The following is a 19703-nucleotide window of genomic DNA, read 5'->3' as shown; positions in this document are numbered from 1 at the left end:
CCAAAAGAAACTCAAATGAGGGTCTTTTCGTAAGGAAGCCCACCAAAACACCACAAAAAAAGAGTCAAATGAGGGTCTTTTCGTAAGCTACCCCACCAAAACACCACAAAAAGAGTCAAATGAGGGTCTTTTCGTAAGCTACCCCACCAAAACACCACAAAAAGAGTCAAATGAGGGTCTTTTCGTAAGGTACCCCACCAAAACACCACAAAAAAGAGTCAAATGAGGGTCTTTTCGTAAGCTACCCCACCAAAACACCACAAAAAAAGTCAAATGAGGGTCTTTTCGTAAGCTACCCCACCAAAACACCACAAAAAAAAGAGTCAAATGAGGGTCTTTTCGTAAGCTGCCCCACCAAAACACCACAAAAAAGAGTCAAATGAGGGTCTTTTCGTAAGCTGCCCCACCAAAACACCACAAAAAAGAGTCAAATGAGGGTCTTTTCGTAAGCTACCCCACCAAAACACCACAAAAAAGTCAAATGAGGGACTTTTCGTAAGCTACCTCACCAAAACACCACAAAAAAAGAGTCAAATGAGAGTCTTTTCGTAAGCTACCCCACCAAAACACCACAAAAAAAAGAGTCAAATGAGGGTCTTTTCGTAAGCTACCCCACCAAAACGTCCCAAAAAGAGTCAAATGAGGGTCTTTTCGTAAGCTACCCCAAAACACCACAACAAGAGTCAAATGAGGGTCTTTTCGTAAGGTAGCCCACCAAAACACCACAAAGAAAGTCAAATGCGGGTCTTTTCGTAAGCTACCCCACCAAAACACCACAAAAAAGAGTCAAATGAGGGTCTTTTCGTAAGCTACCCCACCAAAACACCCAAAAGAAAGTCAAATGAGGGTCTTTTCGTAAGCTACCCCACCAAAGCGCCCCCTACACAGGTAAGCCCCCAAACAAACACAAGGAAGGGCTATCTGAACACACGAATACTATTAAACCTTGACATTCCCTTCCTCTCTTGTTATAATTATTGCAGGAACGTGATATCCCTTGGGCTTTTGGAAATCACTAGCTCCCTCTCTCTCTCTCTCTCTCTCTCTCTCTCTCTCTCCCTCTCTGTCTAGTTATAACGAAGGATTTGCATTCCAATTAGTAAGAGCAGAGGAAGAATTAATGACCTAAATCTAAAGGAGTATATGTGACGAAATCTAAAGAGAGAGAGAGAGAGAGAGAGAGAGAGAGAGAGAGAGAGAGAGAGAGAGAGAGAGAGAGAGAGAGAGAGAGAGAGAGATGGAAGAAGGTTAAATGAAAAGCAGCGATGAATGAGAAAATGAGAGAGAGAGAGAGGGAGGAAATGATAGAAAAGGAAAATAAGGAAGGAAGGAAGGAAGGAAGGAAGGATGGATGGAAGAAAGAAAGAAAGAAAGAAGGAGAGAAGAAAGGAAGAAGGAAGGAAGGAAGGAAAAAGAAAAATAGTTTGCTGAAAGAAAGAAAGGAGAAGAAGAAGAAGAAGAAAGAAAAACAATTAAGAAGAAAAAGAAGAAAAAGAAAAGGGAAAAGAAAAACTAACAAGAACAAGAAGATAAAGGAGAGAGAGAGAGAGAGAGAGAGAGAGACGAACAAATTTACTCACAAGAAAGGAAAATAAAACACGATGGAAGAAAAGGAAGAAAAAAGTAAGAGAAAGGAAAAGAAACAAAGGGTGGATGAATGAAGTCAGGAAAAAAGGAGAAAATTAACCAGGAAAAAAAAAAAAACGAAAAAAAATAGATAAGAAAAGAAAAGAAATGAAGAAAAAGAAAAGAGACGAAAGAAAGACAACACAAAACCAACAAACACAAAAAAACAAGAGAAAAAACTAGATAAACACTGAACAAATCAAGAAAATGAGAGAGAAAAGGAAAAAAAAGTAAAGAAAAGGAAGGGAAAACAGATAAGGAATGATAAATGGAAGGGAAAAGAGAAAAAAATAAAGAAAATAAAAGAGAAAAGAGACAAAGAAAGAAAATGGAAAGGAAAAGAGATGAAAAGTATAAAAAATGAAAGGAAAAAGAGAAAAAAGTAAAAATGAGAGAGAAAAGAGAAAAATAAAGAGAATGAAAGAAAAATGAAAGAAAAAGAGAAAAAGTAAAATGAAAGAAAAGAAAAAACAAAGAAAATTAAAGAGAAAATGGATAAAAAGCAAAAAAAAAAAAAAATTAGAGAAAAGAGAAAATGAAGAGAAAAGAGAAAAATATAGAAAATGAAAGAAAAATGAATAAAAAGCAAAAAATGAAAGAAAAAGAAAAATGAAAAAGAAAAAAAAAATGAAAAAAAAAAAAAATGAAAAGAAAAAGAAAAAAAAAAAAAAAAGAAAAAGAAAAAAAGAAAATTAAAGAGAAAATGAATAAAAAGCAAAAAATGAGAGAAAAAGAAAATGAAAGAAAATGAAAAAAAAGCAAAAATCAAAGAGAAAAAGAAAAACAAAGAAAATAAAAGAAAATGGATAAAAACATACGAAAAAGAAAGAGAAAGGAGATAAAAAGTAAAAAAAAAAAAAAAAACAGAATAATTAAACACTATATTGTAAACTCACTATTCCTACTCTGACATTTTGAACTCTGACAAAGGAAGGAACTAATAGATGTGTAAATAAAACCAGAATGTCAAAGGTGAAGGAAGGAAGGAAGGAACGAAGGAAGGAAAGAAGAAAGGAAAGAAGAAAGGAAGGGATGAAAGAAAGAAAGAAAGAAGGAAGAGGAAGGAAGGAAAGAAAGAAAGAAAAAAGGAGAGAAGAAAGGAAGAAGGAAGGAAGGAAAAAAAGAGAAATAGTTTGCTGAAAGAAAGAAAGGAGAAGAAGAAGAAGAAGAAGAAGAAAAACAATTAAGAAGAAAAAGAAGAAAAAGAAAAGGGAAAAGAAAAACTAACAAGAACAAGAAGATAAAGGACAACAACAACAACAACAACAACAACAACAACAACAACAACAACACACACACACACACACACACACACACACACACACACACACACACACACACACATCGTCACAGCATCCCACAGGAGAGTGACGAGAACACTTAATATCTGTCCCTTGTTCCCAATACAGACCGCCGCCAGTCACCCAGTCACCCAGCCAGCCAACCAGCCAACCAGCCAACCAGCCAGCCAACCAGCCAGCCAGCCAACCAGCCAGCCAGCCAGCCAGCCGTCCCTCCACTGGCTTCACAATAGAACAACTTGTGTCATTCCAACCCCGCCTGACGAACGCCTCCCCCTCCCGCTGCCCTCCGTGACTGACCACTGCCAGCCACAGCGCCTCATTAAAAAGTGCGTGTGTCTTGTTAGAGAGAGAGAGAGAGAGAGAGAGAGTGGGATACGTAAGTTAATACTGATGAAGTCTTTTATGTATATTTTCATAGCATTATAATGAAAGATGAAGGATATTGATGAAAAAAAAAAAACTATATTGATGAATCGACAATAGGTGTTATTTAAATTATAATGTGAAATATGGAGAGAGAGAGAGAGAGAGAGAGAGAGAGAGAGAGAGAGAGAGAGAGAGAGAGAGAGAGGGGAGAAATGAGGAGATGAAGAAAATGAAGCAAAAGCATAGGAGAGAGAGAGAGAGAGAGGAAGGGTTACAGGAGAGGGGAAAGGGAGAGAGGGCATGTGGGAATGAGGGAAGAGGGGAAGGAGAGGAGGTGAGGGGAAGTAACTACAGAGGCTCTTGCCGAGACAAAAGCGAACAATTCCTCGCGTGAATAAGAATTGCAATAAAAACCTGCTCAGTTTACCTTTTTTATCTTCATTGTAGACAAAAGAACTTCACCCTCTCTCTCTCTCTCTCTCTCTCTCTCTCTCTCTCTCTCTCTCTCTGAAGGCAAAGGATAAATAAGTGAAATAATAATCGTCATCTTTTCTCTTCTCTTCTCTTGTCTTCTCTTTCTTCTTGTGTATTGTCTCTCTCTCTCTCTCTCTCTCTCTCTCTCTTCAAAATTTAATATCTAACCAACCAAGTAATTTATCTATAATTTATGTATTTATCTATCTGTCTATCTATCTATCTACCTATCTATCTATGTACCTATCTATCTGTCTATTTATTTATATGTCTATCTATCTATCTATCTGTCTACCTATCTATTCATCTATCTATCTATCTATCTATCTAATTTATTGACTAAACTAGACTGACCATCCATCAAACAAAATAAATAACACACTGTCAATAATCTATCTATCTGTCTATCTATCTATCTGTCTGTCTGTCTGTCTGTCTGTCTGTCTGTCTGTCTGTCTGTCTATCTGTCTGTCTGTCTATCTGTCTGTCTATCTATCTATCTATATCTATCTATCCATCAATCTATCTATCTATGTCTATCTATCTATCTATCTATCTATCTATCTATCTATCTATCTCCTCTTACAGTTACTCTCTTCTCCAGTACCTACTACACACACACACACACACACACACACACACACACACACACACCTTTCTTAGCCTGACACACGTGACACACCTGAAGAGTTTCCAATAACGGAATATCCACTGTATCCAAAAAGGCCCAGTGTTCTATATTAGCTCTCTCTCTCTCTCTCTCTCTCTCTCTCTCTCTCTCTCTCTCTCTCTCTCTCTCTCTCTCTACTTCCAAACTCGTTACGGAATCATTAGAGAAGAAGAGGAAACGAAAAACTTTAGGAAATATAGAGTAACGAAACATTCTGGACACACACACACACACACACACACACACACACACACACACACACACACACACACACACACACACACAGGTTAGGTTAGGTTACGTAATGAATGAAAAGAAGAGAGGAGAGAGAAAATAGAAAGAAAAAATAAAGATACAAGAAAAAGAAAAAGAAGAGAGAGAGAGAGAGAGAGAGAGAGAGAGAGAGAGAGAGAGAGAGAGAGAGAGAGAGATTAAGGGAAGCGAGGAAAAGGAAGACAAGAAGTTAGAGAGAAGTAAGAGGAGAAAGGGAGAGAGGAAAGAATATTTGGGGAGAAAGAGAGGAAGAGGGGAGAGGAAGAGGGGAGAGCTTGAGGGGAAGAGGCAGGGAGTGTCAGGGAGAGGAGAGGGGAAAGTTGAGATAAAGGTAAGTGGGTGTCAGAGAGAGAGAGAGAGAGAGAGAGAGAGAGAGAGAGAGAGAGGTCATCAAGTAGGGAGTTGTATATAGGAAATGAAAAGAATAAATATTTACTTTTGAATTTTTACAAACTCTTAAAATACAAAATAAAAATATGAAGAAAAAAAGAAGAAGAGAAATTAAGGAAAAAGGAAAAAGATGCGTAAGATGAGGAAAAGAAATTGATAAGACTTAAATAGAGAGAAAGATAAACATGTGAAGTGAAATAATGACGATAATAATAATAGATAAGATGAAATAGGATGAAAAAAATAAAAATAATAACTCTCTCTCTCTCTCTCTCTCTCTCTCTCTCTCTCTCTCTCTCTCTCTCTCTCTCTCTCTCAAAACAGAACCATCAATTTCCAGTGCCAAAAAGTTGATACCATAACAATAAATATAAAAAATATACACACTTCATAGAAAACGTGACATTATCAATCATAAAAAAAAAACGTCGTAAATTTTGAGGGTAGGCTAAAATAATCTTTCTGAATTTTCTTTTAATATTTTTTTTCATCTTAGTAAATAAAGACACAAATACATGAGAATATATAGAAATGAATACAAGAAATACTGTATAATGCTCTCTCTCTCTCTCTCTCTCTCTCTAAACTGCCACCAAACTCTTTTCAGATTTATAAGGTCATTTAGCATGCAGAGAGAGAGAGAGAGAGAGAGAGAGAGAGAGAGAGAGAGAGAGAGAGAGAGAGAGGCGGGATAAATCTAAGAAGACACACTGCCTGGTAATTCTTGGTTTCTTGAGAGAGAGAGAGAGAGAGAGAGAGAGAGAGAGAGAGAGAGAGAGAGAGAGAGAGAGAGAGAGAGAGGGTGGGGGGTTGAAGCTTTGCATAGTGTAATATATAAGTGTGTTATGTGAAATGAGAGTGGTTATCAATTTAGAATGATATTAGTGTGCTAAGATGAATGACTCTCTCTCTCTCTCTCTCTCTCTCTACAAAAATACTCAAAAATCCCGAAAATTTGGTCTGCATTACGTTTTAAAATCTTTGGAATGGAAAAAAAAAATCGCTAAAATAAAAAAAAACTGAAAACTTGGAAAAATTGTCTGTTGCATTTCGAAATATCTCGTGAAGCACAAAACGTCTCGGAATGCGCTTCACAATACGGACCGGGGATGTGTGTGTGTGTGTGTGTGTGTGTGTGTGTGGAGAGAGAGAGGTAGTATATTTTTTTCTCAAGTTTCCTCCTCTCTGAATCTTTCCTTTCCCTTCCTTTCACATAAATGATCTGAACACTGGCTGGCCTTTCCGTGACCTGTATTCTTGAGCCACTACATAATATTGCTGTCTTTCATAAACTACTACTTATCTGCCTGTCTAATCTGACCTGACCTGACCTGACCTGACCTGACCTAACCTAACCTTTCTCTCACATAAATTATCTGAACACTGGTTGGCCTTTTCGTGACCTGTATTCTTGTGCCACTACATAATACTGCTGTTTTTCATAACAAACTACTACTTGTCTGCCTGTCTAACCTGACCTAACCTAACCTAACTAACCAATGTATGATCTAGAAAGGCCATACATTTGACAAAGGTCGGGTTTTCACTCGATACGTTAGCTTCAATAACTATGTCAAAAGGATAGAAGGGAGAAATGTTTTGAAATAGCATTAAAAATAAATTCAGTAATCCGCTGGTTATAATAAAGAAAACGAAGGTAGTGCGAAAAGAAAGCGTCTGAAAATACGTAAATAAAATAGATTAATATACAGCTGGAAAAAAAAAAAAAAAAAAATCATAAGTGCATAAATAAGTGTCATTAATATCCAGATCAGTGCTTCTAACCTGTAGTATGAAGGCCCTCCAGGTGATACATGGGTACTTTCGAGAGTATATGGGATTTTTAGATCAATTTAATTCATTTCTCCGAAAAACAAACAAATGAGTATTGCCTTACACGAGACAATCTGGCATCGATCAGCTGGTGGAGGAGAAACAGAAGCATCCCTCGCATTAAAATGAGTTGTGTTCCTTGTTGTTAGTTCATTTGTGTGTTCCACCTGCGAATAAACTAATATTTACTGGAATTATGTGTTTTGGTGGTACGCGAGGAACCACTGATACAGAGTCGCTAACTACCAACTCACACACTGCACACTTACTTAACACATGAAGGTCGCGCCTCACTGGAGAAAGGAAGACAAAGTGACCTCAAGGATTGCAAGAGTCATTTAAAACTTACGCATCTGTGCCGAAGCTTCGCTCAGAACCTGCCTTGGTGAGGGACCGCGAACCACTCAATAAAGGACGCAGCGGCCAGAGGGAACTAGTATGCTGAACTCTCTCTCTCTCTCTCTCTTTTTATACCATGTGGGCTTTTCACGGGAATTTATGGGCTACAGAGGATACTTTTTGTGGTACCTCCTATCTCAAAGCCCGCTAGGAAACCGTTGCCCGAATGAGGAAACCCAACCTACACTCGAACCGTGGACAGGATTCGAACCCGTGCGCTTGGAGTCCCCTCGGACCCCAAAGCACGCATGGTTCCACTGTACCACGGCGACTTCCTTTGAATCAGTGCCGCAGAGAGGTTTAAGACTCACAAAATGATATATTAGTGTTCTCAAGAGTGCTTGCTTTTCCTCTGAATACTGTAGAAATCATGGAAATCTGCTATGAGGACCAAGAGAATGGAGAAATAGAAAATATGTTGTGGTGCCATCAGTAACAATGACGCACACGAGAGTAAGGCTACCACAAATTACTAAGTGTTCTCAAAAGTATTATTTCTCCTGTACATGCTGTAGAAACCATGTTTATCTGCTACGAGAAGCAAAAAAATGGAATGACGGGAAAGTATGTTGTGGTGAAGTCAGCGAGTGCTATAGACGAGTGTAGGATTGCCACGAAATGATATACCAGTGTTCTCAAGACTGTTTCTCCTCTAAATCCTGCTTCAATCATGTTAATCTGCTACGAAAACCAAGAAAATGGAAAAATAAAGGAAAGTATGTTATGGTGAAATCAGTAAAAATGGTACAGACGAATGAACATGCTGTAGAAACCTTGTTAATCTGTCACTAGAAACCAAGAAAATGGAGAGGAAAAAGAAGGTATATTGTGGTGAAATCAGTATAAATTATGTAGACGAGTGTAAGATTGCCACAAAATGATATACCAGTGTTCTGAAGAGTGTTTTTCCTCTAAATACTGTATAAATCATGTTAATCTGCTACGAGAACCAAGAAAATGGAGAAAAAAGAAGATACGTTGTGGTGAAATCAGTAAATATGATGCACACGAATGTAATCTTGCCACAAAATGACATACCACTATTTCTCCTGTACATTCTATAGAAACCTTGTTAACCTCCACTAGAAATGCAAAAATAACCTTTAAAAACACGTGTCACTTTAACAGGAGGATTTCGAAAGTAGTGAAGAAGCAGTGCAGAAGTGTTTTAGAATATCCTTCCTCCTATATTGTAAAGACGAGGCTGGGAGGGGCGGGAAGGGAGAGGCAGAGGAAGGCACTGGAAGGGGTATGGAGAGGTAGGGAGGGACTGGCTGAAGAGGGGAAAGGCACGGGGAGACTGGGAGAGGCATGGTGGGGTGTGTAGAGGCTGTGAGAGGCGGGAGGGGACGAGAGGAGGCACGGAGAGGCAGGGGATAGGCAGGAGGGAGGCAGGGAGAGGAGGAGAGGAAAGGAGACGTACAGGGAGACAGGAGAGAGACGGGAGAGGAAGGAGAGGCAGGAGGGAGACAGGGAGAGGAGGGGAAGGAAGGGGGACATACAGGGAGACAGGGAAGAGGGTGGGAGAGGCGGGGGAGAGCCAGAAGTAGGGAGAGGCACACAGCTGGCAGATGTGGGCGAGGTAACCCGGATGAAAGATTATTTGTGATGCAATTTTACAAAGGAGAGAGTGGAGCAGGGAGAGGTGGAGCGGGGAAGAGGTGGAGCGGTGGAGAGGTGGACTTCAAGAGGGTGGGTGGATGACAAGAGTGGCTTTTAAGTCGACGGTTTTACTTTGCTGTGTGCGGAGGGAGGTTTCTTTGGAGAGGAGGACGGGGGGAAGGGGGTGGAGAAGGAGAGAGAAGAGGGGGAAATGGGAGCAAAGGAAGAGGAAAAAATGGAAAAAAGTAGAGGGGAAGCTGTTATATATCTATCTTTATCTATCTATCTATTTATTCATTTATTTATAGTTCTGTAGTTCCATTTTTGTATGAATGAGTGGGGTGTTTCATTGGTTCATTGGTTCGTTCATTGCTTCGTGTCCCGTATTGTGGTTCAGAGGTTCACATTAAAAGAACCATAATAGTTACATAGTTTCCTTGTTGTTGTTGTTGATGATGATGTTCTTGTTGTCGTTGTTGTTGTGGTGTTCACTTGACAAACAACATATCAATCATCGTCGTGGTGCAAGAAGATTCAAGCAAAATTCAAAGCGAGACGAAAGACAGAAAAATCTTCGACACCCAGACAAAGGAACCGCGCTGGGGGTTGGTGGGGAGCAACGGCGCACTCTGCAAAACTTGTGAAGAGCCGAGACATACCACGCGAAGACGAACGGACTTATAGGTATGAACTCATGAATGCTTACACTGGATTAGCTGACAAGACAGTGAGTGAGAGGGACAGAGGGAGTGTGGGTGTGGGAGAGAGTAGGAGGTGTGTGAGTGAGTGTATGAGTCAGTGAGAGGGACAGAGAGGGAGTGTGGGTGTGGGAGAGAGTGAGGCAGTGTGTGAGTGAGTGAGTGAGTGAGAGGGACAGAGAGAGCGTGGGAGAGAAGGGAAAGAGTAGGAGGGTGTGTGAGTGAGTGAGAGAGACAGAGAAAGAAAGTGGGAGAGGAGAGAAGTGAAACGTGAACATTATTTGCTGCTTCTGTTGCTACTACTACTACTACTACTACTACTACTACTACTACTACTACTACTACTACTACTACTACTACTTATTTTTATGTCCTGGCCTATATATAGCTCCTGAAGGTAACTTGAAGACGATAGGAAGCGCTGTTCAGCTTCCAACCATTAGTGGCGCAGGCAATTTTATTGATAGTGGTCCCATATTAGGGCTCATATCACCACCCAAGCGCATCTTTAGTGTAACCACCTAGAACAGTGTTTCTGAACCTTTTCCGGCCATAGCACCCCTGTTGTCATGTCTAAGGAGTCCAGCACCCCTAACTAAAATCTTGTTATTAGAAGGATAAAAGAAAGTGAAGTGTGTGCATCACTTTCCAGCACCCCCTATAATTGATTTCAGCACCCCAGAGAGTGCTAGCACCCCAGTTGGGAAACGCTGACTTAGAGCCTGGGTATCATGGTGACATGTAGGTGATTTTAAATTACTCGACAAATGGCAAAGTGTCAAGGCGATACGTGGTGGATTTCAACCTATGCGTGGACGTCTGCCCGATCCCACCACCACCACCTTATCCACTACGCTACCGCCTCCCTATACTCTTGTTGTTATTCTCTCTCTCTCTCTCTCTCTCTCTCTCTCTCTCTCTCTCTCTCTCATTTTTACGTCGTCTGTCCTGAATTATAAATGAAAAAAAATAATATCGAGAAGTACAAATAACATAATGGTACAGTACATTTATATCATAAAGTGTATGATAGATAGATAAATAAATAAATAAATAAACAACCTCACTATTTTCCGCGATAATATTTTCTACAATGCGCTTTTCCGCGATTCGATTCTCCTCGATAATATTTTCTGCGATTCGATTTTCCACGATAATATTTTTCACGATTCGATTTCCCTCGATAATATTTTCTACGATTCTATTCTCCACGATAATATTTTCCACGATTCGACTTTCCACGATTATATTTTCCGCGATTCGATTTCCCTCGATATTTTCCACGATTCGATTCTCCACGATAATATTTTCCACGATTCGATTCTCCACGATAATATTTTCCACGATTCGATTCGATTTTCCACGATAATATTTTCACGATTCGATTTTCCACGATAATATTTTCCACGATTCGATTCTCCACGATAATATTTTCCACGATTCGATTTCGATAATATTTTCCACGATAATATTTTTCACGATTCGATTTTCCACGATAATATTTTCCGCGATGTGATTCTCCTCAATAATATTTTCCGCGATGATATTTTCTACGATGCGTTTTTTCTACGAAGCGATTCCCGATAACGAAGCGGTCGATAAAGATGACGAAACTGTTTGACTTCTATTTTCATAGGTTGGTACTGGGCCGAACCCTTCCTCCCCAAGGGTCCACCCCAGTCCCGAGGGTGTGAGAGCAGTGACGAGGCAACCTTGCCGCGCCTCACACGGATCGCCATGAGCAATGACCCACCACACACCACGCCCCAGCCACTGTCATGAAGTGAGTCCTCTCACCAGTAGAGGTCCCTCCTCGTCCTGCCAATGTCTGGTGCATAACGTATAGCGTGCCACACACCACACCTCCAGACACTGACATGAAGGAGTCCTCTCACCCCTGAAGGACCCCCTCGTACTGCCAGTGTCTGGTGTATGGCGCCCAGCGTGCCACACCACACCCCAGCCACTGACATGAAGGAGTCCTCTCACCCCTGAAGGACCCCCCTCGTACTGCCAGTGTCTGGTGTATGGCGCACAGCGTGCCACACACCACACCCCAGCCACTGGCATGAAGGAGTCCTCTCACCCCTGAAGGACCCCCTCGTACTGCCAGTGTCTGGTGTATGGCGCACAGCGTGCCACACACACCCCAGCCACTGGCATGAAGGGAGTCCTCTCACCCCTGAAGGACCCCCCTCGTCCTGCCAGTGTCTGGTGCATGGTGCACAGCGTGCCACACACTACGCCCCAGTCACTGGCATGAAGTGAGCCCTCTCACCTCTAAAGGACTCTCCTCGTACTGCCAGTGTCTAGTGCATGGTGCACAGCGTGCCCTCGTTCATGGCGATTTATTCAGCCCAGTGCTACCACAATCAAGAGACACCCTCCACCAGACTCTATAGGAGGAGCTCTTATTTCCCTATAAGGACTCCCCCCTCTGGTCAACATCTGGTGAATGGTAGACATTGCTCCCTTGCTTATGACAACTCTTTGCCTAGTATGAGGCACTGCAAGTGGATGATTATCAATGAAGCTTGAGGCCGCAAAGAGAAAGCAGGACCTGCTGCCAGTTCACTGCCTTGGGCCCCAGGCGGGACCCGACAGCCACCTTCTCCCCCAGTGCGGCGCCCAAGGCCGTCACGGCCCTCAACAAATTTTGGCCTAAACTTTTTTCAATCTTCTTTTAGATTTTGATCCGAATATAAAATCATCGATTGCAAGTGAAAAACGAGGGTGTTTGACAAATGTGGAAAATTAAGGTGATCAGTGAAACAACACAAGGCAGCTTTGTATCGCTTAGTATAACATAAGGAGTGTGTACCTTGCACGTCTGTTGGCCGTGAATATCATGATGCACATGTTCCTAGATGCCTGGATAGAGCCAGTAAAGCATTGGCGGCTGCCTACTTCATGGCGGACGTTAGAAGATCAAGAAGATTTCAGGATAGGGAGGATGAATGGACGTAAGTAAACATGTATACAAGAACTGCTACAGGTTGATCTACTTTAGGTTCTGATTTTCTTATGTCCTGGAATGAATTTTTTTCATCTTTTTAACCAAAGCATTCTGTAAATATAGGGAGAGAAGGAAGGCATGAAGGGGGTAAGATAAAATGTTTTGTTTTTATGCTACTACTACGTACTACTACTACTACTACTACTACTACTACTACTACTACTACTACTACTACTACTACTACTACTACTATCACTACTACTACTATTATTGCTATAACTGTTAATACGACTTAATGACTGACAGCGTACGAAGACGAAAAGTTATGTCAGAGCCGCCTGGGCTGCTCTGACTAGACAAGCCACTCTGGCGGCCCTGGCAGTTTTCAATTTTCAATCGAGATAGTATTTAAGATGATTTATGAAAAAAAAAACTCGATTGAAAATTTTGTATATTCAAGTCATTTTACATTATGCTTCAAAACGATAAAATTGATGAAAACAAGCAAATATATGTGTGAGGCGATTAGAGGCTATTTGGGATGTCTGTTGTTGTTGTTGTTGTTGTTGTTGTTGTTGTTGTTGTTGTTGTTGTTGTTGTTGTAAGGATTCAGTGTTCTCTTCTTTTTTTGTCTTCCTTGTTTTCATAAAGTATCTTAGTGGGAGTAGGGAAGATCATTATATATGTTTGTTGAAAAGGACTGGTAAGTGTAGTTATGATGACCCTTTGTGTATTTCTCTCTCTCTCTCTCTCTCTCTCTCTCTCTCTCTCTCTCTCTCTCTCTCTGTTTTTTTTTGTCTTTTTACATTTCTACCCCTATTTTATTTACATTTCTACTTATTGTCTAAGTCTCTCTCTCTCTCTCTCTCTCTCTCTCTCTCTCTCTCTCTCTCTCTCTCTCTCTCTGCAGGTCGCGCCTCCACAAAGCATCTCAAGAGTTGTCCCTGAAAACGATTGGCAAAGATTCCAACAGTTGGTCGCCCTTCTCTTATCACTTCCCGACACCTTGGAGACATGACACCGCTCTCTCTCTCTCTCTCTCTCTCTCTCTCTCTCTCTCTCTCTCTCTGGTTTTATTTTTCATGTCTTAAGTTTATTCCAATATTTTCTTCTCGTTTTCTTTCTTTCTTTGTTTATCTTTTTATTTGATTTTATTAATTTTTATGCATTCATTCGTTTATCTTTCTTATTTAATCATTTTATTTGTTTTCATCTTGATTTTTCACCTCTGTTTTATGTTACCCTATTGCTGCATTTGGTTTGTATATTCATTTACTGATTTATTCATCTATTTCTGAGTTATTTTACATTTCTGACATTTTTGAGATATTTACTTGGACAGATGAGTGATGAGGGTGGTAGGTAAAAACTCAGGCTGACTCAGGAAACACTTTAATAATAACGTAAAGTAAATAAAGTGCTCCTGGGTCAGCCTTAATTAGTTTTACCTACCATCCTCTCTCTCTCTCATCACATTTCTGACATTATTCTTTTAGTCGTTCATTCAGTTTGTCTTACCGTTCATTTATATTCAATGTTTTACTTATTTTCCTATTTTTCTTCTTCTCTGCATCCATTTATTCACTTAACTCATTTCGTTTCATTTATTTAACATTATTTGTATTTCTTTTTCTTTCTATCTTTACATGGCCTCCTCCTCCTCCTCCTCCTCCTCCTACTACTACTACTACTACTTTTACTACCACCACTATTACTACTACTACTACTCGTCTCCATTTTCTCATTTTTCTCTAGGGTTTTGCGGGCCGAGCACACCAGACTAACCTTCATGCCACGTGGGGCTCTGCCAGTGAAGCTTCAAGGGATTTAGAATGTCGTGCGCTGACGAGATGGATTATAAGTGTGGTGGGAGCGAGGCAGGACAGGATGTGCAAACGCTCGTATAGCTACTGGCCACTACGATCACAGCGTTAAAATTACCATAACCACTTCAGTACCATGACGTGTTTACATATTCATTCTGCTTACTGTTTGGTGATTTCGTACAGCTTTATAAACTTATGTGAGGGAATAGAATAGTGAAGACTGTGGTCATTAATCTTCTGCCCTCCATAGGCCCTTCCTAATGTCAATAAAATAGTCTAATCGTACACATATCTCAAGGTAAATATGTGTCCCAGTACTGAAGGGGTTGAAATATTATGCAAGTCATCAGTCTCATTTTCACATATATAACTAGAACATTTATTGTATTTGATTTACTTATGGCATAATCAGCTGCAGAGATCTTCGTGTCTCTTGTGAATTCTTTTAGCGAAGTTATGCATCAAATCGAATGAAGAAGATTTATTATTCCGTTTTCTTCGAACCAAAGAGAGATATGGCACCGTCGCACGGATTATGGCCCAATATCATTACATGGCAAGTTGTAGCATCAGCTTCACTCAAATAGCAAATTTTTATTTCAGATAATAAGCTTGTTAATAATTATGTCCACCTGGTGCTCCGCTGATCCAGACAGCAGCGCCATCTTCCACCTCCCCTCCCCACCGGCCGCCACCCCACTGCCCGAGTATCCGTCTTTCTTTGAGGGTGGAGGAGGCAGGAGGTGGACCGGTCACCACAGCACTTCTAAAACTTGTGAAAGCCTGTAGTTGAAGTGACACGGGATATTAAGAGTGTTTTTAGTGCTTTTGGTAGCATGTTAACGTGATTTCCACACTAAAAAAAAAAAAAAAAAAAAATAGTTGAAGTGACACCGGATTTTAAGAGTGTTTTTGCGGTTCTAGTGAGAAATTAACATTGTTTTGGTCTCCAGTGCTGAGGCCGTGTGGTTGGCGGGAAACCAGCGCCACAGAGCCTCTATTTGAAGTGACTCGATATTTTAAGAGTGTTTTTGTGATTCTAGTGACAGATTAACAAGACATCTACACTGTGAAAAGAATAAACGGCGTTGAAAATCCGGACAATCGTGTCTGCTGCCTTGGAATTTGGGGAAACAATTACAGTGAGAGGCTGAGAGCTGGTGAGGTGTAGTGGCCAGAGGCTGCCTTCACTAACAAACATGATATATTTCACTATTTCACGGTCCTAACTTGTCTTCGTGTGCTTTAACGACCGCCCTAACCTCCAAGACGATACATCAATGAATTAACGCCTGCAGATACTTAAAACCCGCTAAAATGCAAGTTTTCTGTCAGTAAACCAAGGTATGTTCTGCGGCGGTGGGCGTGTCTCAGTCATGATATGTTTTATTTGTTACTTATTATAAGCCAGGCATGACACAAAGTGGAGGCACATACCTAGTCTTTCAAGTCAGCTGTTGAGATGCATCCTTATTCCCAGCTTTGTGTGTCAGGATGGCCCAGTGAGATGAAAAGGTGGTTGGCTATGGCGGGCGGGCGGCAGTCTTGATGACGTCATCGGCAGCTCCCACCCTGCACCAGCCTGCCCCGCCAGTTCCAATATTATTTCTTTTTCTTCTGAGTTCATTTACTTCGGCTCACAGGTAAGTTTTCATGGTTTGTGCGTGTATTTAGGATTGGTTTTAGTGTGTTCTGTGCTTGTGTTGTGTGAAATACCGTGATTTAGCGGGTTTTTAGGGCTTAGATAAGAGCTCAGTTTCCTTTACAAATTTTCAAACCACGTATCTTTGATTTTTTATTTCGAGCTGTAATTAAGTATTTATGTTTTTAAAAGATAGTTTATGATGGTTAAAGTGTGTGTTACCCCTAATAAGCTAAATATGTGGACTTCAAGATGGATTTGTAGCATCGTTAAAGTGTATAAAAGTGACACTTTGAAAAATATTTATTTTTTATTTCAGCGTTCGGTCAAGTTTTAATATGTTGTGGAAGTAGTTCATATTTTTAAAAAGTGTTATCGATCGTTTTGAATAAGATTGGTGAGCTTTACAAATGTTTTTAATCATGTCGATGTTATAACACTTTTATTTACGGTATTTTTGAAATATTTCTATTATCACTTAGCCCGGCAATATTTTTATATTTTAGGAATTAGTTTTGATTGGTGATAAGTCATAATTTATGTAGCATTCGTGTCCAGCTGCCTTTTTGAGAATCGGCATTTTCAAAATGGTTTCCGTAACGTATATGAGTGACGTCATCAAGGGGCCGGGGTGCCCATCAGCAGGACCCAGACCCAGACCCAGACCAGGCTCCCTCCCGCAGTGTGTGCGTGAGTGTGTTGTCTTGTCTCTCATTGTATAGAAGGCGATGCAGTGTGTGTGTGTGTGTGTGTGTGTGTGTGTGTGTGTGTGTGTGTGTGTGTGTGTGTGTTAAACACGTCTGTGCCTGTCTCTGTCTATTTATATTGGGCATCATTGGGTGTGAAGACAGCTGACCGCATCTTGCCGCTGTCTTACGTGACTTACAACACTTCCAGGATACTGTGTCTGTCTGTGTGTGTGTGTGTGTGTGTGTGTGTGTGTGTGTGTGTGTGTGTGTGTGTGTGCGTGCGTGCGTGCGTGCGTGTATGTAAGCAGGTATTTGCAGGGGCATGGTGTTGATTGGCATGGGTTGGTGGAGGGTTGACGGGTGCTGCAGGTGTTTGGCAGTAGCAGTGACATCCTTGAGACATATTGGTGTGTGGTGTGGCATGAGGGATGGAGGGAGAGGGAATATAGACGAGTGGTGAAGGTGTATTGTGATGTGCCCCGTTTTCTTTGCATTTATCACTGTTACCTTTCAAAATACATAAGTTTTCTTTCAGCCGAGTGTGGGGGTTTTCTCTGGAGAGGACGAAGGGGTGACTGAGCTGGGCGTGGCGGATGATTTTAGGGAGGAGTTCACAGCGCAGGTCAGCCACACTATGCATCACGCTGACTGTCCACAACTCTTCACTAAAGTCGAGGAGGCTTGTATCTCCGTGTTCTACCCTGGCAATGTGAGTATGTATGGGTCTGGTGATGGTGGTGGTGGTTATTGTTTTATTTATTTATTTATTTATCTATCTTTTTATCTTTCTATCGATTTACTTATTTGTTTTGTTATTGTTTTCGTGTTAAGGTCTCTCTCTCTCTCTCTCTCTCTCTCTCTCTCTCTCTCTCTCTCTCTCTCTCTCTCCTACTACGACTGGATGACCAAAACTAAACAGCTGATAAAACAAAACAAAACGTATAAATGGTAAAAAAACAGAAGCAGACATAACTTACACAAATAAAGCAGAGCAAGTCAAAAGAAGAAGAGGAAGAAGAAGACTGTTAGTGTTTACTGACTGTCGTTGCCAGTTTGCTAGTGATGGGCGAATCGAGTACTTTCTGCAAACCGAGTATTTCGGTATTGATTACACTGTGAAACCGAGTAAACCGAGTACGAAATTATTACTTTTCACTAACCTAACTTAACACAAGGGAGAGAATCGTGTAAGAAAACTAATCTCTTGGTGTAGTTAGACTGAGGTTTTTAACTTCTTCTGTACAAGGTAGGCCGTATATCATGAGACCATGTTTCACTTGACTTTCAATGTTATTATAATATGAGAATGTGAATTATGTGCATGCACTTATAGTTGACATTAGCAGATAATTTCTTTCTTGATATAACTAAAATAGAGAAAAGTAATAGTATAATGGATATAGAATGCCAGAAGCTTATCATAGCGGGGCTCAGCGTCACGGGTCTCCACCCTCCCTGCCTCTACCTCCTTACTCCTCCTCCTCCTCTCTTCTTCCTATAACTCCTTACCCCTTCTCCATCCACTTCCCTCTCATTCCTTTCTCTCTCTCTCTCTCTCTCTCTCTCTGGCACGCTGCCTCATTCCGCCGGCCGAGCCGCGGTAGCTCGGCGAGACGCTTCTGTACTGGTACGACTGAATGTGCCGGCATCATTTCCGGTACCGCTTGACACTTGTACCGTTTAGCCTCTGTGCCGGGACTCTGCTGCTTCCTACCGCTAAGAATGAATAATGTGTCGGCACCACTCGGCGGATCGGTGGCCGGGACGGGTGGCGGTCTGGCGGACTGGCGTCTGGCGGTGCAGTAACACTGCAGTTGGCCGGTATTTTACCATTGCATTTCTACTTCTACTATTACTGCTACTTCTACTACTACTACTGCTGCTGCTGCTGCTGCTGCTGCTACTACTACTACTACTACTACTACTACTACTACTACTACTACTACTACTACTACTGATATTACTACTACTACTACTACTACTACTGCTACTACTACTACTACTACTACTACTACTACTACTACTACTGCAATTACTAATACTACTACTGCTATTACTACTACTACTACTGCTATTACTACTACTACTACTACTACTACTACACATAGGATTAAGTGTACGAATATTACAGACAAGCCCAAATTATCTCATCCCGCTTAGGAATCAAACGCGGGGCCTCTCAGTTGTGTGAGGAAGGTGCCGGAACTTGCCCACCAGTCCGTGAGCCGCTCTGCACTTGGCAGGACAAGGCGCTGGCCGTGAGGGACAGTGAGTGGTGGAGATGAAGATACCGATAATAGTGATATCTATAGTAGCGAAGAGAATATTGTGTGTGTAGCCTCTCAGTAATCAGAGGTTAACTATTTAAACATGGTTGAGGACACAAAGTGGACAGTGGAGTGTGGGTGCCTGCTAGTGACACGGACAGCCGCCGCCGAGCAGTCTTTGGCTAACGTAAGTAATATATTGGTGTAACTCATCATTTCACGGTGGTGCCATGTCATAACCTAACGTTGGTAACCTCCAGGACAACATATCAGTGAACTAACACCTGCACATACTTATAAAACCAAATAATTCAAATCTTGAAAACGTAAACAAACCGATCCCTGACCCGCCGCCTCTCTCTCAGCCATTATCTGCCTCATCTCTCACTCATTACAGGCCAGACAGGTCACAAAGTGGACCCATAGGCCTAATCTTTCATGTCAGTTGTTGAGATATATCCGCAATTACCTGATTTGTGTGCTATGGAGGCTCAGTGAGAAGAAGCGGGCCTACCCATGACGTCACGAGCCCCAGGCTGTGACGTCATCACCAGCTCCCGCCCAAAATGCCGGTCCCAGATGCTCGACTTCCACTATTATTTATATTTGTCTCAGTTCATTTATTTCGAGTCACAAGTGCCTTTTAAGGGTTTCTAATGATAGTTCGCAGTGTTTTACGTGTCTTCCA

The 19703-nt window shown here is 41.3% G+C and overlaps 1 long non-coding RNA gene across 1 annotated transcript in view; it reads right to left on the bottom strand.

The window, feature by feature from the left end:
- LOC123502835 overlaps positions 1–7238 on the bottom strand; it is a 69556-nt gene extending 62318 nt beyond the window's left edge. The window contains exon 1 of the long non-coding RNA XR_006674233.1: positions 7206–7238. This is a non-coding gene — a long non-coding RNA (uncharacterized LOC123502835). The remainder of the gene's footprint in view (positions 1–7205) is intronic.
- Between the last annotated feature and the right edge of the window lie 12465 nt (positions 7239–19703).

The sequence above is a fragment of the Portunus trituberculatus genome, chromosome 12 (genome assembly GCF_017591435.1).
Source record: "Portunus trituberculatus isolate SZX2019 chromosome 12, ASM1759143v1, whole genome shotgun sequence".
Classification (NCBI taxonomy): Eukaryota; Metazoa; Arthropoda; class Malacostraca; order Decapoda; family Portunidae; genus Portunus; species Portunus trituberculatus.
This window is presented reverse-complemented; position numbering and strand designations above follow the sequence as displayed.